At 35.9% G+C, this 14766-nt stretch overlaps 1 protein-coding gene across 1 annotated transcript in view; it reads left to right on the top strand.

Annotated features, from left to right (window-relative positions):
• CngA (Cyclic nucleotide-gated ion channel subunit A) overlaps positions 1–14766 on the top strand; it is a 415321-nt gene that overhangs the window by 244492 nt on the left and 156063 nt on the right. The window lies entirely within an intron of this gene.

Below are 14766 nucleotides of genomic sequence, written 5' to 3'. Positions count from 1 at the left end.
ATTTGTCATGAAATGAAAAAAGAGAAACGAGAAAAACTAATTTTTGTCCCAAATAACCGTTATTTTTAAATATGGCGGCAACATGTAAACAATATATCCAGTTTTCTCACTTCTACTATCAATTATCTTTAATTTGGTACAAAAACGAAGTTTCTAACTTGTTTCTGTGAGAAGATACTTTAGTTCAAATATAATTTGGTACTTGCGCGCGGGCGCCATTTTGAATATTGAATTTCACAATGAAGGCCCCGGTTTCGGAAGTGTTACCTTCGATTTTTTTCATTAATTGATCACCCTCTAACAGGTTCTGAAGAGATCTGCTGTCATCCCCGACTTTTCTACAGCTCTTATGGACAGAGCCTAGACTATATCGTCTTATGATACAACAAATCGGCCGTAAGTCGATTTGATTGTAAAACGACAGTACTTGATCAACCGTCGGCAGACGATTCAAGCTTAAATAACACACAGAAAAAATACCCTGTAATCTGGAGGTGCGCTACATAAATCCGAACTACGGAATTTTATTTAAGTCATCATGATTGGTGGTGGTGTGAGATATCAACCACTTGACCTCATAAATAAAAGCGTATGTTTTTGTTAGCGTCTTAAAGCAGATATTTTCTCCGGAATCAAGTGATCAAAAACATTTATTGTTAAATAATGTATATCGCTATGGTTAAACGTCCGCAACGTTACAACTGTAGCTTGGAAATCCTATTCTTAAATAACTGAACTGTAGCAAAGGTGAAGCTAATTTTATTCCGTAATAAAGTTGCTAATGTTCCCAATTGTAATGGCATATCTAATACCCATAATTTGTAATTGAATTGTCAGTTTTAAGAAGGAAATAAAGACCAAAAAATGGCTAACCATCCTTTTTTACAGTACATTATCTTCTATATATTTTCAAGCTTCACTCTATGAGTGAATGGTATAGTATATAATTCGCAAGTTCGAGTACAAAACTGGTAGGTATTTATTGGAAACTCTGCCACGTATACTGTTTCTGTCATCGATTTCTCAACATTTTGGGTTTTGGACTCATCATTCCTTTCTTAAACTTGACGAGTCAACTGTCTATTTGAAATACTCTATTTGATGTACTTAAAACTTCTTCTTTTCCTCAATAATAATAATAATAATAATAATAATAATAATAATAATAATAATAATAATAATAATAATAATCATAGGTATTCTGTCATTATTGGCTCCTCACTTTTCGCAACTGAGAAGCTTCCATGTTCCCGGTCTTCTGATAACGTCTTCGGCTTCACGTACGGTTCTTTCCGTTTTTATATCGTCCATTAGTTGTAGTCTCCTTCGCCCCCTTCCTCTCTTTCCTGCCACCACGCCTTCTAACACATCTCTCATGATACAGTTCCTTCTTAGCCAATGTCCCAACTAGTTTCTCTTCCTCTTCTTAATAATATCCAAAATTGTCCTTTTCTACCTTACCATTTCTAACACCCTCTTATTCGTTTTCCACTCGACCCAGCTATTTGTCTCCATTCTTCTCCACACCCACATTTCGAAAGTGTCCAGTCATTTTTCATCATTTTTGCGTAATGTCCATGTTTCTGACCCACACTGAGTCGTAAAATTTTCCTCAATGACGAATAATAAGTTAGACATTCTCAATTGCGAAATCTTATCTTTAATTTTATTTAGTGTTGCCCACTACGCGAAAAATTTGTCATCTCGTCTCGAAAACAAAACTACAATGGAAACGAGAAGAATATTTTCTTTTTTAAAGCCGAGAAAAGATGGGTTTAAATTTTACCAGTCTCGTGGGCTACACCAGTTCTCTTAAATTTTAAATTTCAAACACTCTTTTATTGTTATGAGATTGATAATTGAAAAAAACTACAATAAAGTGATTGTACGAACACAATGAAGTACATATAGCAACGTTTAAAGTCATTACACAATATTCTTACTGTATTTTAGTCTTCGTTGACCTCACTCGACATGAAAAGATTCTGGTAATTTTTAGATGAAATTAAGAAAAATAACAGGACATAAATCTAGTATAGTAGCCTCACTCTAAAGACAGCCACTTGCTTACAAAAAGAAGCTGCCCCCGTGCGCGGTTTCTCTTCATACTGTCCTGTTTGGTTTTCCTCTTCCTTTAAAACTGACTGACGGGCAATAAACTGAACCCATACTGTTGCCAAATTTTTGTCAATGATCCTTTTTCTTTGACACAACCTCACCCATACACACTATTAGATACATAGATGAAAGAGAAAGAGAGGGAGGGAGGGAGAAAAAGGTACTACGTGTGACAACGTTTAGCTTTTTCTTCTTCCAAAGGGACCACAAACTTTATGACGGCTTCTTTGTGCTAAATTCAAAGTCTTCCGACTGGCTATCATCTGGGTGCGTTTTCTATACATAAATTTACTGAACGAGACGAGACCAGAAAGGCTTTTTCCAGAATCAAGACGAGACAGACGTTTCCGACAATCGATACGAGATGGAACCTACATAATTTATAAGACGAGACGAGAAAGCCTTACTTTTGTTTCGTCTCGTCTCTTGGTTAGAACTAGTATTATTTTTTGTTCTAATATTAGTTTATACACTGAGAAAAATCCATTCTCCGGAAAGCGGTATATTGTACAAATATACGGTATCCTCTTGCTTACTATAGAAATCAGTACGGAGCATACGTTATCCATATGCTATATAGGCACTGCCCTTAGATGTTACATCATGCCGTTGCAAGATGTCTGACATCTTAACAGTTTTCCGTATATCACATGCATATACTTATGTTATCTTCGTCACCTATATGTTATATACGTCCATTTGAATGTGAGATCCTGACCGCCTACATTTTTTCATACGGAAAGTACGTATAAATGGAACACTTATACAGAAAGTATTATAAAACATGCGTTTTCAGTTATACGTCTGCTGTACGTTAAGTCCAAAATCTACAGGAATTACGCATGTGACCTATCTTTTTAAGTACGCCACCTACGTTTTTTTCTCAGTGTAATTATGAGATGTGACCGTTTGTCTGAATTACTTTACTGTTTCTCGTAAATATGCCTATGGCATAGAGATCTTCATTGTTGTCAAGTATCCGAATTTTTATTTGAACGTGCTTGAGACCCTGACACTTGTGACGGAATCTGGTTAGCTAAATAGCGAATATCAAGCTGCTCAGAGCGTTTATCTATTCCAGGATTCAAGTAACAATATTACGAACATTTAAATACATTTTCAAAATGGTTGCCTATCGACCAATTGAACTTCGAAAGTGGTGGAGTTGAGACGTCTCAAAATGCTGCCGTTAGGAAAAGGAACCTAAAACTTTCGTAGAGAATTGAGCGTTTCAAGTTTTGATGGTTATCGTACACATCAATTTTAAGTTTACAAAATATTTTTTTCTGGATTGTTTCTTCAAATTTAGAGTCCCATTTAAGCTCCGAGGCTATATGATGCGTGAATACACAGTTTAAGATGGAGTTTTAACCACCGTAATGGGTTCATATTTTATAATCATCTTCATATTGAGAATTAAACCCGAGAGCACGTGTACCCAAGACGAACGCGCTACCTACTAGAACACCTGGAAAGGCTCATTTTTCTCGTAAACTACGCATAAAGATTTAATTTGATTTGATTTTTAGTTTAGCGTTCCTTTCAGCAGCGATGCTAAATGAGACGTGTGGAATCAGAACCACATGAACACCAGCCGGGATTCGAACCAAGTCTCCTGCGACAGAATACTTAGCCAAAAGTGAGCTCGCTTACAGGTTTAGTCAACCACTTCATTTTGATTGATTGATTTTGATTTTTAGAGTTTAACATATTTCAGCAGCGAGTCTATATGAGACGGAACCTACTGTTTAACGTGGAATCCAAAGCATATGAGCTCTCACCGGGAATCGAAGCCAGGTATCCCATGCCAAAGGCGCGTACGCTAACCGTTTAACCACGTAGGAGCTTTCACTTCATTTTGTCCAGCCCAGGGAGATCATCAATTGGGATATGTTTCATCTTTGAACACCCCCCCCCTCCATTATACGACACAGAATTTATTAAGCTCGTTTCCTGTATTGAAATTTTGTAGTAAATCCAAGGTGCTCAGCTTAATTTCAAAAATCTTCTGGTAAATGTGGTGTTCCGAGCACATAGGAATCAAGTCCAATTACCGACGTTGTGCGAAGAAGAGTCAAAGTTTGTATGGTACGCTTAAATATTATTACATGGAATAGTTAACACTGTTTTCTACATTAAGTTATTTACCACATCTGAACGTCATTTTTTTAAGTTCTGAAGTAATTTCGCATAGAGGTGTTAAAGATAAAATACAACCAAAATGGCATCTTTAAAAAAAAAAAAATGGACTTGATTCACTTATGTACTGAACGTGTCAAAAAAAATAATTGGTCTACACTCAATTCTTCGCTTCCCGTTATTGTAAGCAACCAACATTTCCTCAAGGCATTACGTGGTTGCATAACATGTAGGCGATATCAGAAACTGTTTTAGTGAGTACGAAATATGAGGAGCAAAGGAAAATAGGTTTATGTGCAAGATAAGGCTTTTGGTCCTTTCCATGTAACAAACTCATCATCTCTTTCCTGTCCATAATTTCACGCTATCTGGTTTCACGCGTCCCATACATTCATCCAAGCGTATTATCTGTCGAGAAGCTTCGTAACTACCAGACAAAACTCCATTTTCTTTCTTCATACATATATGACCCTAACTCTTCCAATGGATACATCATATTCATGTAGTCACCTTTCTTTTTAATCTGTTAGGCAAGCTACGTTACAGAAGATATAGACTTTCGTTCATTTTAAACACATATGGGGCTCAACTTCTTGATTCCTTGCTGTATATTTGTAATTTGAGTTAAATTTTAAATTTCTCAGCAACTTCAACACTCTCGTCAAATTTTCTTTCCAATTCCAGGATAGTTGTTTTTCATTATATTTTGTTGTGTGTATAAACTTTTCTTCGTTTCGTTGTGTAATATAAATTACACATAAATATTGTGTAATATAAATTAAGCTTATGTATATCACAGGGCCTGTTCGGTTTGCCATAAGCACCAGACTGTGACATGTGATCAGGTCAAAAGTCACATTGCTTGCTAAATTGAGTCTGGAGATTCCAAATCCAGATGCAAGATATTTCAAGCCCGTAATCTTCGAGTGGGCAAAAATGGGTAATTCAAAGAAGATACATATACTTTATCATTATTATTGATTTTACTCAACTCGATTTTTGACAATGTTCTATCCTTTTTCACCTTACGTGCTATACATCGTTTTTAAACTCTTGATTATGTCTTTGTAGTAAGCTTTCAATCAGCCATTTCTTTGTTATAGTTTTTGAGGAATATGGACGACTTTTTTCCTTATTTTCCATTGACTTTACGTTCATGTTTCGTGATTTTTTGGGTATGTTCATGCATTTTAGGACAATTTTTTTAAAATGTAGAATCTACATAGTTTCTTCTATATTTAAACTGATTTTCAGCCACCTTTTTCTTCTTTTTTTGTTTTGGTTTTTGAGATAAGTGGAAAAATGACTTGTTTTTCATTGATTATACATTGACATTAATGTTTCGTGCTTTTTGACAATGTTTCGTCCATTTTAGGACAATTTGCTTTTGCAATATATAATCTACGTAATCTCTTCTACATTTGAGCTGAATTGCAGCAATTTCCCCCAAAGTATATTCACATCATTGCAACCGGATAGACTCTTTATATATATTTTTTGTAAATGTATATTTTTTGTATTTTCAAAAACAACAGTCAAGCTCGTTTCCTAGAAAGCCAGAAAAACAGAAGATATAAACAAAAGGAGAAGCCTGAAAATAGCATATGAAAATAGAAAATAAACATGTGAAAACCAAGAACAGAACTGTATATAAACGGTTTCCGACATGGACGAGGGGACCTTTCTCATCTGGTAATAGTCAGTAGTATGTCAGTATAATAACCTTCTGGTTTGGAATAAAGTAGGATAGCGTTCAGTAATAAGTAATCGACAACCTTAACTATGTAAGTTATACCTTTGTTTAACCTTTAGATGCCCGCCAGGGATTTTAACAAAATCGTAGACTCTCACGTTGGGGGCTTTGATGATTCCTCTAATTATCACAGAGTCATGATTCATACAGCATTGGAAAGCTTATGAACTACAACTTCTAACGAGATAATGTTCGTACAATACCCGCCATATTCGTAGAAGAACAAGAAGAAGAAGAAATGCAAAAATCATTATAAAATATATTTTTAAAAAAATGATTTTGAGGGGCTCTGGTAATCCTTGCAGTCACCTTACGCTGACAAAATGATGCTAATGTATAGATCAGACACTTGTGGCAATAATATAAAAATGATAGCCATTGCTACAATACAATACCGATTTTTATGGGTGTACCACAAAGAGGAGAGGAATGGCTCCCAAAACCTGATGGAAAAATAAAAAGAACGAACTTCACTCTCTACCCTTGGCCGCGGTACCCCCATACATAATATGCAAACTAATGAAAAGCTTCATCCCTCACAAATACATTGGTACCAAATCATCTTTCTATATTAATTAGGGGCTGAGCTATTGATATTTGTCGTAAGAATAAATGTAATTTGCGTCAAAAAACTGAAACACAACATTGGCCAACATTTCCCCCTCTTTACTCCCCCCCATACAAACAAGAAATACAATTACGGGATATGACCATGTAGTGTTCTACTTCATTGCTTCACATACCAATTGTTATGAGTGTACCCTCAAGGGATCCCCCAAAAGAACCTCTTGAAAAAACAAAACAAACATGACTTTTACCCTTCCGGCCCCGCCGTGGTATCCTCACACACATAAAGGGCACACCGGAGGACAGCTGCATCCTTCAGGACTACATTAGTATCAAAATTCCCTTCCTACCTTAACTAGAGGTTGAGCTATTAAGGGTTAAAGCTCCGATGCAGTAGTAGCGTCAATCAGCGTTAAAATGCTAATATACGTTATGTTCAAACTTAAAACAAGAAGTTCTTTAAAATGCGGGTCTCCCACAGACATTGCAACTCTTAGTTTAATCTGAAAATTCAAATACTTCATGTTTGTTAAGATTTGTATAGTAAAGTAAAGTATATAGTAAAGTATATGAAATATCTTGCAGAATTTACACATTTTCAGGCAGAGCTCCCCACCCGTAAATAGCCAAATCGTAAATACGCCACTGCATATAAATATATGTTCCGAAAAATACAAGCTCGCTTTCGCTTGAGAGTTCAATTAATTACGTATTAACACTTTTTATTAATTACTATTAACATATATATAAGTGCTCTCCTAATTTTACGCTCCTTTTATCCGATAAAATTGAAAACTGCTAAACGAAACCAACTTTTTTGTATTAAAAAAACAGCAGCAGCAGAGAGTGAAACTACAAATTATATTTTTGCAGCCTGAAAATTGATAATATTTTAATGTGTTACACACAAAGAGAGAGAGAGTAATAATGTTTACATCAGTTTCGAACGCATCAGTTACGCATAACAGTGTTGACAACGCAGTCCCAATTGAACTATTTTATCATAAAATTATAGCGAATTATCGTCAAATATTTTGTCGCAATAACTTTGATAAATTACCATTCTAAGTAATATTGGAAATCAAGTTAATTATATAAAGTGAACAAAGATTAATAATTTGTCTTATTAGACTTGTTATATTACCCTTAGGTGTGGTGGTTCAGTGGTAGAGCGCTTAACCCTGGGGCGTAGGGTCCTTGGTTCGATCTGCAGCCTAGTAAGTTTGTTTCTGGACATCATGTCCATGATTTTACTCCGGATACTCTCATTTGCACCTACATTCCCATTCTACCAAATCTTTTGTCATCATTCATTTGCCTTCATCACCCATCTCTCTTACAAGCAACGTACAGAACGAGGCAGGATCAGATCCGACTCAAATTTCGCCCAGAGGACACATAATAGAAAAGAAGAAAAAATGCCAAATTAGAGCTGCTCCCGTCCAGAAACACCAGAGATATGCTCCGCAACATAACGCACCACGCGACAATATGATATAAGGTAAACCTCGGAAGATACCCGTTTATGTCGAAAACGGAAAGGATGGGCAGGACGAGAATGACATCAAGATATTTGATATGCTGGAACACTGACTTGGCGGCCATCTTGAAAGCCGCGATCTTGGGTATAGCTTAAGATATTGAAATGAGAAGCGGGGTGTGTGATATATCAATGTAAGGTAAAATGCAAAAGGAAAACAGAAGGACAGAAGGACAGAATAATAGGGCAAGACCCCACGACAATGGTACGCGACAAGTAACTGTAACAGTGTCTGTGCATGAAAGTGCATCCGCCTTGACAGATTATGCCTTTTGAGGATATTGGGATTCCGTTTGGGACAGTGAAAACCACAGTTGCAATCTGCGATACAAGCGCTCGTTTGGTGACTACATAAACTACAAAGGACTATTTCTTGTGGAACAGCAATAAAGAAGTACTTTTGCAGCTTCCCGAAGCATGTTCATTGCATGTACAGTTTTCACTTTCTTGGAATAGGTACATCAAAACTCAACAATACTTAGAATCTCTCCAGTTATACAAAATAATCCTAAAACCTAGAATTATGTTGAATTCACTAAATTTAATCGTATATACAAAATTGTATACGTACACCCCTAAACTCGTATATTACACTGCAAACATTGCCTTTGACGTGGGAAACCCGGGTTCGATTCCTGGCGGGAGCTCATGTGGTTCGTATTCCACGTTAATCAGTAGATCCTCGTCTCATATAGCCTCACTGCTGAACGGGATGTAAAACTCAAAAAAAAAATAATCAAATCAAATCAAAATATTCCTTAGTATTAGAAAGATGAAAAGACATTTTAGGAACTTTCGATTTTTGTGCAATTAAAGAATAACTTGTGATTCAAAAGTTGTGAAGGGCTTCTTTTTTGTACCAAATGTTATCTCAATTTGTACCGAAACGGCAAATTAACATATTGAGCCCTTGTAAGAAGAATGAAAATACACTCAAATTATGGCGCTCCAATTTTACAATATTTATGTGATATCTTCAAATAGATAAAAGATAATCGAAATGTGGAACAAGAGATAATATTATTTTGCATGAGGTATATTGTCACTAGTCAACTAGTAGTTTTGCGTTTGCAGCTCTTCAGAAGAGCGAAAATAAATGCCGATTTTTTAATTGGCTGGAAATCGAAAGCAGATAAGTGAGTTATGGTAACGGTATCTCATGTAAAATAATATTGTCTAGCAAGCTCTTGTTCCACTTTTTAATTATCTTGTATCTATTTAAAGATATCACATAATTACTGTAAAATTAACAGTATTTTAATTTTGCCGTGAATGAGCTTCTTAACAGAAGGGCATTCACAGCTTTTGAGCCATTTAATATAGGAAGTGCCTAAATTATATTAGTATAAAAGCACATTAGTAATCGATATATCAGGGACTCATTTTTTCACAGCTTATTTCTGTCAATACTTTGCCTCCTTGCTCGATCTTCAAATCTTCCACAAGGGAGCCCGCCCGCTAGGTTGAGAACCTATGTCGAACAACATTTAAGGTGGGGCTGCGGTGACTCAATGGTACAGCGTTCACCTCTGGTGCGTGAGGTCCTTGGGTCAATCCCAGCTCGGGCCAAATGAACTTTGTGGCGGACAAACACCGTGTCCGTGGTTATATCGGGGTTCTCCCGTTTTCTCCTACTTTCTTCATTCCATCATTTCATTCACTTCCCATCATCACCGTCTTCTTTAGCCTAGACGGCATAACCGTGGAACGTAAAACTTAAAGATTTCAACATTTAAGATGTAACACTAGCACTAATATTAAGGTGTACCAATTTTACTTACTATCACCTTATCCTTGTGCACCAACCTTTGACCAGATTCGAGAATTACTATTAACTGTTCTTAGAATGCGTTTCCCGCAATGTATAAATTACAAGTAATACAAATTGCTATTTGGTCGGCGTCAATGTACGCAAAATTATTGTCTGTGTCGTATGTGATGCAAATCAACATGTAAGCTTAGAGAAAAAACATTATGTCGCAGTTTCTAAAACAACTCAGCGTATAAAGTCGACATGAACTGCGTAAATGAAATCTTGTGGATCTTGATGCACGCAGTTCGCCTTTAATGTTGATTACTCAACCGTATCCTGATTGGGAGGGGTTTCTGCCGAAGCAATTGGAAATTTCAGGAAGAGATTAAGAGCCTGACTCTGCTACGTTCTGATCCTCCCCTGCCTATGAATCCCTCAGCTATGGTTCTGGGAGTCCCTTCCTCCCGTATTCCATTGAACAGGGCGTTCAACCCTTTTCACCCAGTCGCCTAGTCACCAAATAACATCCCTCTTCCCCTACCATTCTATCGAGCTGAAGGGAGAGAGTTATTTCACCGTTCGGATTTCCTTCATTCCTTTGCAGTCAATGATTTTGGTGCCTCCTCCCTAATTCTAAAAAAACAACTTCACTCCTCCCAATAAATTCTCATCTCTCACCCCCCTTTTTTTGTAAATTGGTGTTCACCGCCGATATAAACTGTTTCAGAGCTTTAAAATCCTCGGGTTCACTTAACAAGTTGACATTTTGAAAAGATGAAAAAATAAATAAAACAAACGAAAAGATATTCACATTTCAGTAAACTTGTGTTTAATATGCATTCAGTGACGTTACGACGGAAAGGCATTAGTTGTTTTTTAAATTTTATTTTATACCTTCTTCATGTCACACGCAGGAAAAAGATGAAACGAAAGTTACTTTTTGTTTTCATCTTACAGTATTCGATTTGATTTGTTAGACTTGTCAGAAGTAATAATAATAACAATAATAATAAAAGACAGAACCCACAAAGTAAGACAAAATTGAGTTAAAAGACAAAATTGAAAGATTTATCTGATTGGGCATCACCAAAACGCTAGAATGCCTCAACTAAAAAGAACATATTTTAAAATATCCTTTTTACTTAAACAACCATAGTACTGAAATAAAAGTTCAATAAACATTACTCACTGTATTTTCCCGAATAAAAAGTTCTATAAACATTACTTACCATATTTTCGCGAATAAAAAATTTAATAAACAGTAGTCATCATATTTTCCCGAATAGAAAGTTCAACATTACTTAACCGTATTTTCCCGAATAAAAAATTCAATAAACATTACTCACCGTATTTTCCCGAATATAAGGAATATTTTCTGAAACTTACAATGTTATAGAGAAGTATAGGGAGTGTTAGAATGAATATGCTCATCCGTCCGCCTGTTAATAGGTATGACAGCAGAAACGGTAATATATAACGGAAAACACTGTTCTGATTTGTATTCAGTATCTCAGAATAGATTTTTTCTCCTCGTTGAAGTCTTTAATATAACCAAAAGTAGTAAGAATATAAGATTTCTTGTTTATCACTGATCCCTAAAGGGAAACACTATAACAGGTTTCGAGAAGAGGTTTTTGTGTGCATGTATTCAGTGTCCTAAGAATAAATTCTATAGCAGCTATTAAAACAGGAAGTGGTATAAATTCCGGCTCCAATATTTATTCCTATATAATGAAAATACCAAGAAGGATTGGAAGAAATTTCCTTTTTACATCTAGATTAAGGATCCCAAAAATATATTCTATCTTAACTTTTAATCTTCTCATGAAACCAGAAGTGCTAAAAATTAGGGATAGCCTTTCTCGAAAAACCTGATTTTCGATTTTTCCTTTTTTCGAAAAATTTTCCGTTTTCGAGATTTTTGTTGTTTTTAAAATCGTCTTTCGTTTTTCGAAATATTTGTTCGTTTCCTTGTTTTCAAAAAAAAATCTTAATTTATCCAAAAAATTTTCTTTTTCGTTTTTCATTTAGGCCTATCGAGAAAATTTTTCGTCTTTTGGTTTTCAAAAAAAAATCAGTTTTCGTTTTACGAAAAATTAATTTTTCGAGAACGTATTTGTCGAAAAATGTGACCATCCCTACTAAAAATCAGTAAAACATTCTGCTTTCAATATTAATTCCTGTAGAGTAAAAACGGAAGAAATAATGAGAAATTAACTCTCGATATAGATTCATCTTCTCAAGAATAGGTTTCTATATATGAAATTTTGCTATTTTAACGCGAAGTGATAGATCTAGTACTTCTGGTTTCAATACTAAACATCCATGGTTTGGAAGTCTACAAGGTTTTAGAATATAAAACGAATTCCACTACTTTTTTTTAAAAAAAAGTGTAAATATATTATGTTACTTATAGTCATGTATGTAAGGGTGCCTATAGAAAAAGTCTTTCCGTAAAGATCGTCACTGAAAGTTTAGAGCCTCGAAAAGTTATATATATATATATAAAGGTAACTAAAAGGTCCTGTCGCTTTTTGTGGAGATCTGTATTCATCTGGCCCTCACACCGTGAGTTGAATGCGAATGGAGATAAGGCGAAGGTCAGTTGTTGGTGTGGGTATATCCAACATACTACCTGGTTATGGCTCTTCAGTTTACACCGTGAACTTGCGTAACGAAAGAGTAAACATGGGACCTCCACAGAACGTCATAAGGACGTGCATGCTGTACCAGTTCAAACTGAGGTCAAACGCCGCTGCAGCGGGGCGGAAGATATGGCAGGCCTTTGGTGAGGGTGTTGTGACTACACGGACAGTGCAGCAGTAGTTTAAAAAGTTTAAGGACGGTGACGAAACACTCGAAGACGCACCACGTGTCAGAAGACCAACACATGTACAAAATGAAAATTTTCAGGCAGCAATTGAGTCGAACAGTGGCCAAACATGCGAGGAACTGGGACTACAGTTCAATGTGAGTGGAGAAACCATTCAGCAGCACCTCCATCATCTTGGAAATCACCACAAGTTGGGTTGATGAGTCCCACATGATTTGACTTCGGGCCAGAGGGCAATGCGAACAAACACCTGTGTTTCCTCGCTGTCTCGTCTGAGGAAGGAGCTATTTCTGGACTGGATGTTGACATGTGATGCGAAGTGAGTCATGTACGAAGCTCCAAGACGCCGTCACCATTGGTTAGAATCCCATGAACCGGTTCCAAAACAGCCGAAACCAGCACTATCAAAGAAGAAGGACCTCCTATGTGTTTGGTAGACTGCTCGCGGCATCGTGCATCGCTAACTGCTACCAGATGGTCAGAGCATCAATACAAATGTGTACTGTTAGTAGTTGCGACGTGTACAAGAAAACTCAAAACTTCGGAGTCAGCACTGCTGAATCTCAAAGGGGTCCTCCTGTTACAGAACAACGCTAAGTTCCACGTGGCTAGGATGACGCGGGATACCATTCTACGCCTTGGATGGGAAACACTACTGCATCAGCCATACTCCCCGAACATTGCACCGTCCGCTTATCACCTGTTCCATTTCTTAGACATTCACCTTAGAAGACGCCAGTTCAAATCCTTAGTAGAGGTGCAAAATGCACTTGATACCTTCTTCGCTTCACAGCCCACCAAGTTCTACCGCGATGGAATCAATGGCTTTCCAGAACATTGACAGAAGGTCGTCGATGCTGATGGGGACTATTTTTGATCGTCCAGGTACGTCCTAGGTGACACATACATGTTCGAAGTTGGTGAGAGAAAAAGCGACACAACTTTCTTTGTTACTTTTATAAAAATCAATTGGTAACTGAAACATTTTATTATATTTAGATTTGAAGGAAATATCTTAGTTGGCCTTTCAAAATTCTCATCCGTTTCATTTAGTTCCATTTTTAAATAAGAATATTTCATTTATTTCATTTAGTTCCACCATAGCCACAGTTGTTTGATTTAGTTCCATCACAGTTACATTTGTTTGATTTAGTTCCATATTTGGATGAGAATAGTTTACTTACTTAATTTAGTTCCATCATATCACATTTGTTCAATTTAGTTCCATACTGAGATAAGAATAGTTAATTTATTTGGTTTAGCCCCATCATAACCACATTTGTTTCATTTAGTTCCATATTTGGATAAAAATAGTTAATTTATTTGATTTAGTCACATCATAGTCACAATTGTTTGATTTAGTTCCATATTTAGATGAGAATAGTTCATTTATTTAATTTAGTTTGGACACATTGGACACAATCATTTTTATTTGATTTAGTTCTATCTTTAGATAAGAATATCATATTTATTTGATTTAGTTTCATAAATGCACGATCCTCATCATCATCATCATCATCATCATAGGTATTCTGCCTTTATTGGCAGTTCATTTGCTCAACTGAGATTTCATGTTCCATGATCTTCAACTAACCTCGTCGTCTGATTTTTCTATGTTGATACCATCCATAACTATAGCCTCCTTCGTTCTTCCCTCTCTCTCTCTCCTGCCACCATATCCTCTAGTACGTCATCCATTTTTAGAATAAGGATAGCTTATTTATTTATATGAATTTCATGACAATCATATTTTTCTATTTAGTTTCGTATTTGGATAAGACTAGTTCATTTATTTGATTTGTTTCCATATTTGAATGACAATAGTTCACTTACTTCCATCACATTCACATGTATTTGCTTTACTTTCATTCTGGGATAACAATAGTTAATAAATTTTGTTTAGTTCCATCAAAATTACATTTATTTGATTTAGTTCCATCACAATTCCATTTGTTTAATTTTGTTCCATGTTTACATAAGTATACCTTATCTCTTTGATTTAGTTCCATCACAATCACATTTATTTGAATTAGTCCCATCACAATCCCATGTGTTTAATTTTG

The sequence above is a fragment of the Thermobia domestica genome, chromosome 10 (assembly GCF_964235325.1).
Source record: "Thermobia domestica chromosome 10, izTheDome1.hap1.1, whole genome shotgun sequence".
NCBI classification, from domain to species: Eukaryota; Metazoa; Arthropoda; class Insecta; order Zygentoma; family Lepismatidae; genus Thermobia; species Thermobia domestica.
This window is presented reverse-complemented; position numbering and strand designations above follow the sequence as displayed.